This window comes from Polypterus senegalus, chromosome 16, assembly GCF_016835505.1.
Source record: "Polypterus senegalus isolate Bchr_013 chromosome 16, ASM1683550v1, whole genome shotgun sequence".
Lineage (NCBI taxonomy): Eukaryota > Metazoa > Chordata > Cladistia > Polypteriformes > Polypteridae > Polypterus > Polypterus senegalus.
In genome coordinates this window covers 13,618,841-13,635,718 of record NC_053169.1, presented here as the reverse complement: position 1 = coordinate 13,635,718, position 16,878 = coordinate 13,618,841, and positions in this window count along the sequence as shown.

Here is a 16,878-nt window from a genome sequence, read left to right as displayed (position 1 = left end):
CTTTGCGCCAAACAACTTTAAAACATCATTAAATCTCTTACTTGTTTTTATATATAAAAAAAAAGCACCACAGCCTCTGTAAATCAGACCATTACTCCTCACTGCAGCTCTCCTCAGATACGTTTCAGTCAATAACAGTAATAAGTTACTCACCCCACTAAATTAAAAGAGCCCTTATAAGTATATTTAACCAAATGTAACAGCCACACAGTACAATTTCTTGATGTCTCTAATTTCCACCTATCTACAAGTAGACATAATTAAACCTCTCTGTACAACAGGGGCTATCATCCCAGACAAGAAGAGCTCTTGGTAAGCTTACAAGTATGTTAAAAAAAAAAGGAAAATGTCACTGAAGAGCTGGCTTTCTTCTACAGATCCAGATATGTTGACTTTAAAATACCATAATGCCATACTTTAGTCAGAATTGTTATGATATGTTTTATTAAATTTTAATAAAATATAATGTAAAAGTTTGGAATTGAATTACATTTATTTTAGATTAGGATACCAAATATCGGACTCTGTGCATTAGGATCTATCTGTCTATTATATAGTGCCTTTCACTATCTATTTATCTATCTATCATATAGTACCTTTCATATCTATCTATTTATTATATAGTGCCTTTCACTATCTGTCTATCTGTCTAGCTATCTATTATAGTGCCTTTCACTATCTATCTATCTATCTATCTATCTATCTATCTATCTATCTATCTATCTATCTATCTTAGTGCCTTTCATATCTATCTATCTATCTATCATATAGTGCCTTCTATTTCTGTGTATCTACTGTATTTATTGTCATGCACATGCACATGGGTGAGTTTAAGGGCTCAGGTGATGGTAATTCTCCACCAATCCAGGGGGTGGCACTGTGCGATAAAGCTCTCTCTTTTCCTCCCTCTGCAGACCAGAAGACTGATGGCTCTTCCCCAATAACGTCACTTCCAGTGCCCTCCTACCCAGACCCGCCTCTTCCTGCCCGGCAGCTTATGACCAGAAGATCCTCGACAGTCAGAATAGGACTCTGGTCTGAGAAGACTTCCTTCTCCGTTTTCACATCCTTTATTTTCAATTAGACAGGAGTTGTCCAAGGGGGCCCCAACACTCTCACCATCTCTTATCATCTTATTACCACATGTATCTTGTTTATTAAGGGTAGAACTGGGCATTCTATCTAAAATAAATGTTCTTAAATTGCTCTTCATCTTTTCCAGGCTTCGCCTTAGAGGACTAAAGGACCGTTGGGGCATCCGCTTTCATTCAGACATCACAGGAGGCTGCACAGGACTTTGATCGGGTGGCGGTGGCGCAAAACGCCACCCCAGAAGAACTGGAAAAGAAATAAGAAAGAAAAGAGTAATACAGATTGTCGGTTCATTGAAGATTATGATAATTCTATGCGCATCACATATAGTTTACTAGCTGTACCCCGTGGCTGCGCCCACATAGTAATAAAACAGGACAAGCTTTAAAAATCAATAGACGTTGGGACTGTATCTGATTGTGTTCAGCTCTGATGGGAAAGCATTCCCTGCATGGGGAGAAAAGCACATGGCCGTGATATCTCTGGCAATCAGCAGCTACCCTCTAAAACACATGGAGCTCCTTAATCCTTAACAATCTGTAGATATTAATGTGTATTGAACAAACGGGTATCGCTAGCTAAGTGCACTCCAACAAGTGGTGCGAGGAAGACCAACTCGAACAGAGGCTGGCTAGTGAATGAGGAAGGCCCTGACCCCCTGCTCTCGACTCTTAGCCACTCTCTTGGATTTGCATAAATATATCGGTACCGCAAGCAAACTCTGGTAATTAGCAAGATGAGAGAAGTCGTAAAATCAACCAGAAAGTTCAAGCGAATTATAGAAAACAACCCGATCTAAATCCATTAAGTAATTTTCATGTGCAAAGCAGACAGACATACAGACAGAACGCGCTTGGATCACAAAATTTTTAAAACCGTTTCTTAGTGAGCACCTATGGGCCGAGGGTAACTTACATTCCAGATTTCAAGTCCCAAGTCCTCATGGTTTGGGAGATTTCGTGATGAGTGAGTCAGTGGTATTTGACTTTTATTTATATAGATTAAGAGTAGAACTGGGCATTCTATCAAACATAACTAAAATAACGCAAATATTCAAAAAATAATAATTCAAGAAAATTAAAAGCACAATCAAATATTAATGAGATACAAGCTTGGGACCAAACCCTGGCTGAAACATAGGCGCGATGAGCTGGAAATTGTTTTGTGATGCCGGGCAGGTGGCACAGGGTCAGATAAGAGTTCAAGGCGGGTGGAAGCTGGGACCCCTTAAGAGGGACACGGCTTTGTTTGACTTTCCAAGTGTGAGTTCCCCTGTTATTGATTTGACTCTTTTATTTATTAAAATCAATTCACCTTTTGGACAGCTCCACCGTCCTGGCATTATTCCAGGGCCAGAGAGATGCCAGGACGGTGCTCTTCGTTCACAATATATATGCATATTCTGTGTATTTGTTATTTCGCTCAGCACAAATTTCAAGACAGTGAATGATTTCTTGAGGAATGCTCCAGGGAGGACATGCTGTTTCTAGCAGCTCCTCATTTATACCTTTTTCTCTCCCCCTGACCTTCTCTGGCTATTACAACACAAATGTGCAAAGGCATATGTTTCCTTCAGTGAGGAAAACTGATCATGAGAGAAAACAGCGGTGGAAAATATAATAAGTATGCAGTGCAAAACAGGCCATATGTTTTTTCTGTAAACCAATTTGAGTTATTTTTTAGATAGGATCTGAAAATGAAATAATAATAATAATAAAAAAATGGCTTGTCACAAAATTTGCAGACTTCCTCTTGCAGTGATTTTCAGACCTCAGAAAGTGTGCTGATCTTAAATAAAGGTGACTTGCATTGTGTCGATTTCACTACATTAAATGAATTATGTGCCCTTGCCATGCCACACCACACCACGTGTACTTCACAAGAGCTCATCCACCTGAAGCTTAAGTATGTTCAAGCCCGGGAAAAGTACTTGGGAGACCATCTAGAAAAAGCTTGGGTTGCTGGAAGAGGTGTTGGTGAGGCCAGCAGGGGGCGCTTACCCCATGGTCCGAATGTGGATCCCAATGCCCCAGTGCAGTGATAGAAAAATAGTGCCATCCTTCAGATGAGACTTAAAACCGAGGAGTGGACTATCCGTGATCATTAAAGATCCCTGGGCATCCTTCCTAAAGACTAGGATGGATCCTGATGTCCTGGTTAAATTGCCCACCATGGTTTGGCCATTCTGGAGACAGTTAGACAGGATAATCCTGCTTTGAGGGCACCAACAGCTATACCACATGCACTTCGGGAGAGATCTTCCACCTCAAAATAAGCATTTTTTGGGTCAGGCTAGTACTTGGATAGGAGACCATCTTGTAAAAGCTTGGAAGAGGTGTTGGTGAGGCTAGCAGGGGGGCATTATTTACCCTGCGGTGTGAATGTGGATCCCAATGCCCCACTGCAGTGATATAAAAATAGTGTCATCATCCTTCAGATGAGACCTAAAACTGAGGAGCGGACTCTCTGTGATAATCAAAGATCCCTGGGAATCCTTCATAAAGACTAGGATGGATCCCGACATCCTTGCTAAATTGCCCACTCTGGAGACAGTTAGGTAGGATAATCCTGCATTGAGGGCACCAACAGCCATACCAACCATACCACCAACACTTCAGAAGAGGCCATCCACCTGAAGCTGGTTTGGGCCCAGCTAGAACTTGGATGGGAGACCAACCAGGAAAATCTTGGGTGGCTACTGGAAGATGTGTTGATGAGGTAAGCAGGGGGCGCTTACCCTGTGGTCTGAATGTGCACTCCAATGCCCCACTGCAGTGATGTGGAATCTGCGTTGTAAAAAATGGCATTGTCCTTTGGATGAGAAGTCTGATTTTCTTGTGGTCCCTGGGCATCCTTCATAAAGAGCAGGGTGTATGCTGGAGTCCTGGCTACATTACCCACCATGGCCTGGTCATTCTGGCCCCCTAATTACCCCCTGTCACTAATTGGCTATCTCTCTCACGACTTCACCACCTAACATGTTCATGTGTGATGAGCCTACTGACACAAAATGGCTGCCATTGCATCAATCAGGTTGATGCCACACATTAGTGGTGGTTGAAGTGGCTCCCTACTCACTATGTAAAGCATAGTGGGAAAAAAATGGACAGCAGGTGGATATGGCTGCTTTCTTGCTATCCCGAGGAATTTAAGAACAAGTCCAATTCATCAACGGGAGCACCTGGAGAACCACTGGGCCATTAAACGAAACCCTTGCATCTTCTCAGGGATTCACCTTGCTGTCTCATTTCTTCTGAATAGCAGACGTCCCTGGGTGAAGTGCAATCTCACTGACTTCCTAGACTTAGATAGCCGAGCTCCTTGCTTTGCTGCTTCCTCCTCCCCCATTGGTCAGCCATCCTCCTTAAAAAAAAAGAAAAAGTTTCCCGCTAAAATGTCCCATTTTCTACTTTGGTAACTATAGAAACATGACCCTGCCCTGGGTAGCTAGAATTCCTGCCCAATGGAGTCCTCTCATGACTTGGTCATCCATTATAATGCCCGAAGGGATATATTGCTTTATCATTATCCAGTCCCTGAATTATAGTGACGGCAGTAGAGAAAGCAAACGCGATGTTAACACTATGTAAACTTGCTACAAGGGGAGGGTTAGTAATAAATTATATCTATCAAATTATAACTATTGTAGAGACTGGCCCAGACACAGACAGGTGGACACGTTCATTTCACCCACAAACACGTTTATTTACAAATATATACAGTTCAAAAGTGCACCACAAACCCCCAAAGTCCCCAAAAGTCCTGGCCACACAATACCTTTCTCTTCAAACCGCCTCCTTCTCTCTTCTCCAGCTCAGTCCACTCCACTCCCGACTCTTGCCTCGAATGAAGGAAGGCGGCCCCTTTTATTATCACCCGGATGTGCTCCAGGTGGGTTCCGGCAATCACCCGCCGACACGTCCCTGTGTGGTGGAAGTTCCGGCTGCATACCCGGAAGCACTCCGGGTGTCCCTGCTCTTCTTCCCCCTAGCACTTCCAGATGTGTCGGAAGTGCTGAGGTCAGGGGCTCCAAAGGCATGGGAGCGCCCCCTGGCGGTGACCATGGGCCCCTACAGGGTGGAGCTTCAAAGCAACCAGGCTCTGTACAAAGCAACCAGGGTGGCAGCCCCCACGTGAGCCAAGGCTGGCGCATGCCCTCTTCCTGTCCTTCATTGCTTCCCGGCCGGGTCGTCGCCCCATGGCACCTCTGACACTATCATATTACTTATGTTTTATTGTTAATGACTAGCAACAGAGATGCAGTATGCACAGTTAATCAGCAGCTCTAGTCAGGGTGTGCTAAACTAAAGTCCTTTGTGAGGATTTGAAGGTTGACACTGAAGGGCCATCTCTTATAGTAGCAGGCAGACCTTTTAGGAAGTTTAAAGAACAGGAGATTCACAGCCAACAAATCTGATGAAATTGTAAGGATGCAATCGTGTCAACATGGACCAGAATCTCAAAGGAATGTTTCTTACATTTTGTGCAATCCAAGTCATGAAGAGCTGCTGGCTTTTTTTGAGAGCTAAAGGAGGCCCTAACCCAAATTTGTATAGTGGTCTGAAAAATGTGCTCAGCGAGTGTATACTTACATTTTGAAACTTCTACCAAAGTTCTATCAAAATTCTACAGTTGCCCTTTGTTGAAACTAATTTCTCTGCTATGGATTTTGAAAAATGCAGAAGCTAAAATAATCTGAACTTTCATTGAATAATAAGAAGAGAAACCCTTTTTAATTATAAAGAGCTTATAATCTAATACTGCTGATGAAAGTCAATATTTGATGTGAAAGGCAATATACTTGACGTCTCTCTTCCTTCAACATAAAAGTATTTTCCTAAGAACCAAATCAATCTTTTGAATATCCAGCAAAGAAGAAAAAGTAATAAAGTACTAAATACAATGAATAAACTACTAGCAAAGGTAAATTACATTTCTACTTAATCGAACTCGGGGTCGTGGAGGGTGTATGCTCATCACAGCAGCAACAGGAACAAAGCGGGAACCAACACTGGACAGGATGGTCAGGGTTATTCACACACAAACACACACTGATGTGAGGCCACTTTGGAATCACCAGGTAATTCAATTTAGTTCAGTTTACTTTTTGTAAAGTGCTCTTCACTCAAGGCAAGTGAAGAGAGTAGTGACAAGTTCTCAGCTAAAATGCCAACACTAACTTTACTAACTACGTAATGAGTGAATAAAATAGCTGGAAACCGATTAACATAAATAGAGCCCAGAACTATATGAGCATTAATTAAATATTGAACTATGCACTGAAAAGAATGAAAAATGGAAAGGCAACAGGAGTGGATGAAATTCCAGAAGAAGTGTGGAAGAACTGAGAAGAAGAGGGAGTAGATGTGTTGTGAGATCTAATGCAGAAGATCTACAAACTACAATCTACAAACTACGATCGACAATCTACGAAACTGATTAACATAAAAAGAGCCCAGAACTATCTGAGCATTAATTAAATGTTGAATTATGCACTGAAAAGAATTAAAAATGAAAAGGCAACATGAGCAGATGAAATACCAGCAGAAGTGTAGAAGAGCTTAGAAGAGGGAGTACATTTGTTGTGGAATCTAATGCAGAAGATCTACAAACTACAATCTAAAAAATGAGATCGAAAATCTATGAAACTGATTAACATAAAAAGAGCCCAGAACTATCTGAGCATTAATTATATTTTGAACTATGCACTGAAAAGAATTAAAAATGAAAGGGCAACAGGAGCAGATGAAATACCAGCAGAAGCGTGGAAGAGCTTAGAAGAGGGAGTAGATGTGTTGTAGGATCTAATGCTGAGGACCTACAAGCTATGATCTACTATCTGCGAAAACGATATACATAATTAATACTCAGATAGTTCTGGGCTCTATTTAAGTATTGAACTAGGCACTGAAAAGAATGAAAAATGAAAAGGCAACAGGAGTCGAGGAAATACCAGTAAGAAATGTGGAAGAGCTTAGAAGAAGAGGGAGTAGATGTGTTGTGGGATCTAATGCAGAAGACATAAAAACTATAATCTACAATCTACGAAACCGATTAACATAAATAGACCCCAGAACTATCTGAATTTGAACTACACCCTGAAAAGAATTAAAAATGAAAAGGCAACAGGACTGGTTGAAATTCCAGAAGAAGTGTGGAAGACCTTAGAAGAAGAGGGAGTTAGATGTGTTGTGGAATCTAATGCAGAAGATCTACGAAGTACAATCTACAATCTACAAAACTGATTAACATAAAAAGAGCCGAGAACTATCTGAGCATTAATTATATTTTGAACTATTCACTGAAAAGAATTAAAAATGAAAAGGCAACAGGAATCGAGGAAATACCAGTAAGAAATGTGGAAAAGCTTAGAAGAAGAGGGAGTAGATGTGTTGTGGGATCTAATGCAGAAGACCTACAAACTATGACCTACGATATATGAAACTGATTAACATAAATAGACCCTAGAACTATATGAACTTGAACTATACACTGAAAAGAATTAAAAATGAAAAAGCAACAGGACCGGTTGAAATTCCAGCAGAAGTGTGGAAGAGCTTAGAAGAAGAGGGAGTTATATGTGTTATGGGATGTAATACAGAAGATCTACGAACTACGATCTGTGAAACTGATTAACATAAATAAAGCCCAGAATTATCTGAGCATTAATTAAGTGTTGAACTATGCACTGAAAAGAATGAAAAATGAAAAGGCAACAGGAGCGAATGAAATACCAACAGAAGCGTGGAACATCTTAGAAGAAAAGGGAGTAGATGTATTATGGGATCTATTGCAGAAGACCTACAAACTATGATTTACGATTTACAAAACCGATTAACATAAATAGAGCCCAGAACTATACGAGCATTAATTAAATATTGAACTATGCACTGAAAAGAATGAAAAATGGAAAGGCAACAGGAGTGGATGAAATTCCAGAAGAAGTGTGGAAGAACTTAGAAGAAGAGGGAGTAGATGTGTTGTGAGATCTAATGCAGAAGATCTACAAACTACAATCTACAAACTACGATCGACAATCTACGAAACTGATTAACATAAAAAGAGCCCAGAACTATCTGAGCATTAATTATATTTTGAACTATTCACTGAAAAGAATTAAAAATGAAAGGGCAACAGGAGCAGATGAAATACCAGCAGAAGTGTGGAAGAGCTTAGAAGAGGGAGTAGATGTGTTGTGGGATCTAATGCTGAAGACCTACAAGCTATGATCTACTATCTGCGAAAACGATTAACATAATTAATACTCAGATAGTTCTGGGCTCTATTTAAGTATTGAACTAGGCACTGAATAGAATGAAAAATGAAAAGGCAACAGGAGTCGAGGAAATACCAGTAAGAAATGTGGAAGAGCTTAGAAGAAGAGGGAGTAGATGTGTTGTGGAATCTAATGCAGAAGACATAAAAACTATAATCTACAATCTACGAAACCGATTAACATAAATAGACCCCAGAACTATCTGAACTTGAACTACACCCTGAAAAGAATTAAAAATGAAAAGGCAACAGGACTGGTTGAAATTCCAGCAGAAGGTTGGAAGAGCTTAGAAGAAGAGGGAGTTAGATGTGTTATGGGATGTAATACAGAAGATCTACGAACTACGATCTGTGAAACTGATTAACATAAATAAAGCCCAGAACTATACGAGCATTAATTAAGTGTTGAACTATGCACTGAAAAGAATGAAAAATGGAAAGTCAACAGGGGCGGATGAAATACCAACAGAAATGTGGAAGATCTTAGAAGAAGAGGGAGTAGATATGTTGTGGGATCTAATCAAGATATATAAATCGAAAATAATACCAGAGGAGTGGAGATTAATAAAGTATCTATCTGGAGGAAGAGTGTGATTGCATCTATTTGTAAGGAGAAGAGTGATACTCAGAATTGTGCAAACCATAGAGGGATAAATCAAATATCCCAAATGATAAACTTTTGAAAAAGGGTTATAGAGACAAGGCCTGTAGAAAAGACCACCATAGGGGAGGTGCAGCTTGGTTTTAACCCGAGGAGAGGAACAAATGATGTAGTCTTCGCATTAAGACAGTTAATCGAGAAAAACAGAAAGGAGTTCATGAAGTGTTTATTGATTTGGAGGACGATGGAGGACCACATCAAGAGGTCTGGAGGTTCATGATAAAGGAGGATCAGAGAAGTGTGTGAGGATTGTCCAGGATATGTATGAGGGAGTGAGGACTCGGGTTCTCTAAGATGAGACAAAAACCTCATGTGCCAAAGCTTGAAGCAACGTTTAGTTAACCCTTTAGTTACATTCAACCCTTATGTTTACTAATTTATTGTTATAGCTTCATAAAATAATATATTTACTTTATATTTTAAAAATTATGCTATATTGGCTAAAAATTCTGTAATGGTACATGTAGGGCAAGAGATAGCAAACATTTTTTTAATAATTCTATTAACAGATTTTGACAGACACCACAGCTAGTTTATTAATATTATGCTAACTTACATGACCTGTGGGTGAATGGTGGCCCTGAGGCTAGGGATCTGCACTGGCAATCAAATGGTTGTTGGTTCAAATCCCATAAATGCCAGAAGTAATTCCACTCCGTTGGGGTCTTAAGCAAGGCCTCTTAACCTGCAATTGGTCTGTCCTGGGTATGACGTTAACTATACTAAATATTTTACTTTTGGGCTGAGAGATTTCTTTCGGCACGAATTTTACCCGTACTTGAACTCGCCTTACATTCCTGCGGCTACAGTCACATTACTTTTATTTATTTATTTATTTAATTATGTTTGATATTTTCCTCCATAGTTATGTGGTTGCACCTTCTACTTCTTGTATTAATTCTTCCAGCAGCATTTTGAATTAACTTAAAGCTGCATTAAGAATGATTTGAACAGCCAATGAATAATGTATTGCAGTACTCAATCCTTCTCGAAGGAAATGTATAAATACATTTTTCAGTATCCTTCGTGTTTAAAAAAAACATCTAAAGTTGTCAACATTTTTAAGATAGTTTTGTAATGTGTTTTTTTAAAAAGAAACGCTAGGGTTGAAAGTAACAGGTAAGTTGCGTGTTGATTCAGTAAAACTATTGGTGAGTCCAACTGAGGTCAGGAGTGACAGAATGTTGATGCCCATTTTTGTTTTTTCCAGTGTTCGGAGATGAGTATCTATCTTTGTCTGTAATGATAAGATATAAATGTGTTTAGCCAGGCATCGATCCTACCAACAACCAGAACAAGAACCTAATGCAGTACAGACAGATGGTTAGAGGTAGGGCAAAAATTGGAGTTGCTTTGAATAAGTTTTATCACAAGTATTTGTTATGTACAGTGAACCCTCGTTTATCACGGTTAATCCGTTCCAGACTCTACCGTGATAAATGAATTTTCGCGAAGTAGGATTCTTTATTTATAAATCGAATATTTTCGCAGTTAGAGTATAGAAAACCTGTTTACGACCTTCTAAATACGTTTTTTAACATTATTAGAGCCCTCTAGACATGAAATAACACCCTTTAGTCACCATTACACTGGTATTACCCAATATATTAGACAAAATAAGAGAAAATAAGACATATTAGACGTTACAAATATCATATTACTAGGCGCACTCGCCTTTTAAGGCGACCGACTTTTATCCTCAATTTTTGTGCGCTCCATGTGCACATCAGGCATGTAAGTGTAGGGAATGAGAACATCAAAGCGCCCATTCATAACATTTCCCGAAAACCTACATTATTTTTTATCTCCTCAAGTGCCTGTCCAAAGTCGTACAATGTCAGCCCGAATCTGTACCGCTAAAGACGGAGTTTCATGCACTAAATAAGCTATAGATGAGAATAAGCAAGCACCATCTCCCCTGATATTTACTACGCGGTGAGGCATTTGTACTCCATCAACATTAATTATTTCCAGAGACATAATTTTGTCTATTTTTCCAGCGCATCGCGCACAAAAGCAAGGGAACTCTGCTCACATCGCGGCTTCGCACTCACCTCGCAAGTAGTAAGTCTGTAATAAGCGGAATACCGCTACGCTTTGCACTCACGGGACGGAAGGACAATCCTGAACGCTTTTATATAGTAGTTTATTGTACTGTACATTTAATTGCACACAGTCACTAACCTATGAAGGCACAACCTCAGTAGGAGAGTCTTCAGAGGTGGTGCAGTATCTTCAGCAGGTGCGTTGTTGTCTTCTTCCACTGAAGGAGTGCTAGGAGTAGGCAGTGGGTGTCTGGGTGCGCGGCTGAAGAACATCTTGATAGGCAGTTGCTGGCGCTGTCTTTTCATATGCGTGAGGAGGCTTTTGTAGGGTATTGCCATCTTTAATCATATCCAAGAGTTTCACCTTCTCCTGGATAGTAAGCATCTTCATCCGGCACTTAGTTTTATTGACAGAAGGCTTAGAAAAAGCAACACCTTTAGGAGCCATCGTAGGGCTTAGAGAAAAGTTCTCAGAAAGCGCATGCATGGTGACGTAAGCGTGTATGAGAAAAAAATCGCGATAAAGTGAAGCCGCGAAAGTCGAAGCGTGATATAGCGAGGGATCACTGTATATATATATATATATATATATATATATATATATATATATATACAGTGGTGTGAAAAACTATTTGCCCCCTTCCTGATTTCTTATTCTTTTGCGAGAGTGAAGCCGCGAAAGTCGTGATATAGCGAGGGATCACTGTAATTTCATATGTAGCATCTTGTAGAAAGTAATAATGCATTAGTTCCAGCTCAAATAAACAGTTAAACCGGTGCGGTAATACTATATTAATAAAATTTTCATTTTCATTAACATTGACACCCCACATCTTCCTAGTCCGGCATTGATGCGGTATCCAGCTGTGGCAGTTCCTGTCAGTTTTATTTCTAAATTTTAGATTTTAGAAACAATTGAATAGATGGCATATTCACAGAAAAGCACATTTCTTCCCTCAGATGATATATGGACTGATGGCACTGACTTTAGTACTTTGATAATGTTCCCGACTTATTATCCTGCTGAAAGCGAGGCTTGAATGCTGATTAACAGCTGGAACCTATAAACAGTCCTGCAGATATGCAAACTGTAAATCTACTAACTTCATAAACTCCTTTTCTAACTGGTTAAGAGACAGTTCAACAATTTACCGCCGTTAGCACATTTTTACGGTAATTATGAGGTGTAATTTACATTTTGCTTTCTAGTGATAAATATTGTCATGTAAAGCACCATAAAAATGTCATCTTATAATTTAATCACCTTCAGAACGCACCTGATCGACAAGCATTTTGAAAGAGAAACAATTTACGCTTTTGTGCACGCCTCGTTTCTCTTCCATTTTAAAAATATTAATCCTGTAGACAGAAGAGGGCGCTCTCAAGCTGTCCCTGAACCCTGGCTGGATCAAGGAGACCCAAAAAGGGCTTAAAAAGGGTATTGAATTTAGTAAATCTAGGAAAATATACACTATACATACATATATATATATAATTATGGGCAGGTGCAGAAATGATAGTTCGAGCAATGAAGAAAAGTTGGGACACAACACCAACAACCTCTTTCGGCTGTCAAAAGGAAGGGTCATTCCATGGAGCTCCATTTGGTGGTTGCTCTAAGTGAAAGATCATGTTTCCTTCCAGGCAGCTGGGCATGTTATAGTACCCAAACTGGAAGGGGTGGGGCTAAGTGCCCATACTGGGTGGTTTCAAAGCATTGCATTGAGAGAAGGAGAGGAGCATATTAGTGAGGGCACCTCCTCTCGCTGTGGCGGGTTATCATATACCTAAATCGAGTCTGTGAGAAGATCCTCTGACGCACATGCATGACATGATATATATCTATATATATTGTGACAGAGAGAGGGTGCTCTCATCCTCTTGATCCCTCGGACAATACGTCAGACACCAGGTAAATGTCCAATAGTTGACTTTATTAATTAACAACAGTGCACAAAGCACCCTCCTCTCCACAATACTCATTAATAAATCCAATACACAATCTACCACTCCCAGACGCGTTGCCACCCTTCCACCCAGCTCAGCTCAACATCTGGGATTTCCCATAGTCCTTTTATATCCCCTGACTCGGAAGTGTTTCCAATCCCTCAGTCCATGTGATCTCCTATCACTTCCGTGTCAGATAAAAAGTCCTCTTCTTCATCCCGGAAGTACGTCACTTCCATTGTCGCTTTGCCTGTGATGCACTTCCGGGTTATAGGGCACATGTGACTCTCTGGGTCTCCCCGCAGCATCCTCTGTTGGCCCCTGTGGTATCCAGCAGGGCTGTAGAGGAAAACACCATTGTCCATGATTCCCTGCTGGTATCCAGGGCACCTCCATGCTGCATGGAGAGCTCCATCTGGTGGCCTGGGGGTATTGGCCGGGATGATAAGCCAGCCATAGACCAATATATATATATATATATATATATATACAATGCAAAGGTTGCTCACTCATTCCACAAATTTATTTAATTAAATTTATTTATTTAAAAAGCTGAAATCTGGCACGATGGTTTATATATGTCAGTAGCTATCTGCTTAGAAAAAACATTTTGACATATCATTATTTAGCAGTAAAGACGCCCTACAATCAAAAAATTACATACCCCAAAATCTCATATTCAGATTTGATTGATAACTCTCTGACGTGCAGGCATGGCACTATCTATCTATCTATCTATCTAGCTGTTATATAGTGCCTTTTCTATCTATCTATCTATCTATCTATCTATCTATCTATCTATCTATCAGTTATATAGTGCCTGTCTATCTATCTATGAGATTTGCTTGTAATTTCATGATGTTACAGAAAAAAGAAAATTAGCCCACACATTTTGTTAATATGTCAATACTTTTTTTATTTGTCAGTATCTATCTACTATAGAATGAAACACTAAAGGTCTGTGTGTCCAGTTCCTCTGAGCAATCTGATTGTTCAGTTTGGCCTTGGTGTCATTGGTCATTTTGGCGTTGGTGACGTGATGGAAGAAGAAGTGCAAAAGTGCGAGTCTGAGACGCATGAGGAGGAGTAAAGGCATAGGAGGCATGCTGAAAGAGATGGAAAGCATAAAACCATAAAGGGGTGAGAACTACACCTTGAAAACAGAATCTGAGAAGCAGGCCATACAGAAAAGTGCTGGTTAAGAGATGTTCACACACAAGAATATAGCGGAAAAAATGCTGAAGGGACATATAGGGCAAAAGATAGCAAGTAGTGTTTCATTATTCTGTTACACAGGTAATGTAGCTAGTTTATTAATATTATGCTAACTTACATGCTCTGCACTGAAAGCCTGCTTTATACAAATGAATGGGGCAGTAGAAGTGAATGATGGGTCACGAAAACCATAACTACTTTCTTCACACAAATCGGCGATGAAGCTGTTAACGAAGATAGAAATTTGAAGTTTGCTAAATATGACTCACGATGTATAGTTTGTGTGTTTTATTTAAGATAGATACTTTATTAATCCCAAGGTGAAATTCACATACTCCAGCAGCAGAATAATGATAAAAAACAATATTAAAGAGTGATAACAATGAAGGTAAAAACAGACAATAACTTTGTATAATGTTAACGTTTACTCCCCAGGTGGAATTGAAGAGTCACATAGTGTGGGGTTCTCCTCAGTCTGTCAGTGGAGCAGGACGGTGACAGCAGTCTGTCGCTGAAGCTGCTCCTCTGTCTGGAGATGATCCTGTTCAGTGGATGCAATGGATTCTCCATGATTGACAGGAGTCTGCTCAGCGCCCGTCGCTCTGCCACGGATGTCAAACTGTCCAGCTCTGTGCCTACAATAGAGCCTGCCTTCCTCACCAGTTTGTCCAGGCGTGAGGCGTCCCTCTTCTTTATGCTGCCTCCCCAGCACACCACCGCGTAGAAGAGGCGCCGCCACAACCGTCTGATAGAACATCTGCAGCATCTTATTGCAGATGTTGAAGGACACCAGCCTTCTAAGTAAGTATAGTCAGCTCTGTCCTCTCTTGCACAGATCATCAGTATTGGCAGTCCAGTTCAATTTATCATCCATCTGCACTCCCAGGTATTTATAGGTCTGCACCCTCTGCACAGTCACCTCTGATGATCACGGGGTCCATGAGGGGCCTGGGCCTCCTAAAATCCACCACCAGCTCCTTGGTTTTGCTGGTGTTCAGGTGTAGGTGGTTTGAGTCGCACCATTTAACAAAGTCCTTCATTAGGTTCCTATACTCCTCCTCCTTTTAGGATTTTGATGTAGCTTTTAAATGAATAATCTGTGAAACAAAAGCTAGCATCACTTTTGACAAGAATCTAGTAGACCCAAGCAGGCACATCACAGTTACTTTCTGGAGATATTTTACAAAAAATAGAATAAGTTTTAAATAAATGAAAATAAATTAAAGAATTCTGGGAAGACAAATGCAAATTAAACTTTGTGCGTTATTATTTTATTTTATGTATATTTTTCAGTTCAGAAAAACTAACCAGGGTGTATATGCTCATAAGAAGTGTGAAACAGTACCTTGATAATCAGCTGTAAACTGCAACAAAACTCACCCCTACATTTTAGTTTGACTCTCTTTTCTTGAAGTAAAGTTACATAGCTTTGTTGATTTTACCTCAATTCCTTACTCGTACGTGAGTAGCGAAGAGCAAACAACCTCTAAAATGGCACCGACATCTGGTGAGAGACCAAAGCGAATATGCAAAGCAAAATACTCCGTGGACATTTTACGTAATTTCGTTGAATAGGACTCTGACTTGTCAGACTCTGTTTTTGATGCAAGCGATCTGGAGATGGATATCAGAAATGAAAGTGAGGTACCAGCATCATCTGATCGGTCTCCAGCTGATCATGGCGCTGAACAGCAGCGTTTGCCTAGGAGGACCACCACTTATGATGACAAGAGGTACAAACCAGTGTGCGTCACCCTGCAACTACCACCCACCTGCTGTGCGAAGACAGCCAGGCAGCTGGCCCACCGTGCATTTCCACTGCTGCCAGAGACGCCCAACATGCGCCAACAGCAGCCACAGCACATAGCAACAGACGTTTTATGTTGACATATGTGTGAAACCGTTGCTTTGTGTGCTTTTCAGGAAACTGAGTTTTTTGGAAAAAATATTCAGCACTCAAGGAGTTAAAATTAAAATCAGAAAGGGAGAGGATTACAGAAAAAAAAGAACTTCTGAAAAGCAAAGGGCATAATATGAGACCCAAAAATACAGGGAATCGGTCAATTGCCCATGTATAGGGTGTAGTTATCGAATATGTCACAAGGTACTGCATAAAAATAAAAAAATTATAAGTACGGAGCAGAATTTAACAGTAGACGATATCACATACTGCGGTGGGCTGGCGCCCTGCCTGGGGTTTGTTTCCTGCCTTGAGCCTTGTGCTGGCTGGGATTGGCTCCAGCAGACCCTTGTGACCCTGTAGTTAGGATATGGCGGGTGGATAATGACTGACTGACTGATATCACGTAATATGATTTGGATTTGTTTAGAGCCCTGGAGACCTCGGCCATCAAGCTGCCTCCCCCTATTGGCCATTCCACAGCTGAGACAGCCAATCCGATGAAAGGACCCCTCTACCCCACGATTCCTGCGATCCTCCATCAAGGATGGCTTTACCTTAGGCAGGCAAAACAACTTTGGCAGGTGGGCCAAAGGTTTTTCTCAGCACCATCTTGTTTCAACTAAGTTGTGACAGTCAACACAATACTTCTCGAGCATCGTCACACTTCATGAATGTGACACCGGGGACTAGCTTATCTATGAGGTCCCCCTAATTTACACACGCCGCAGTAGCAAACATTA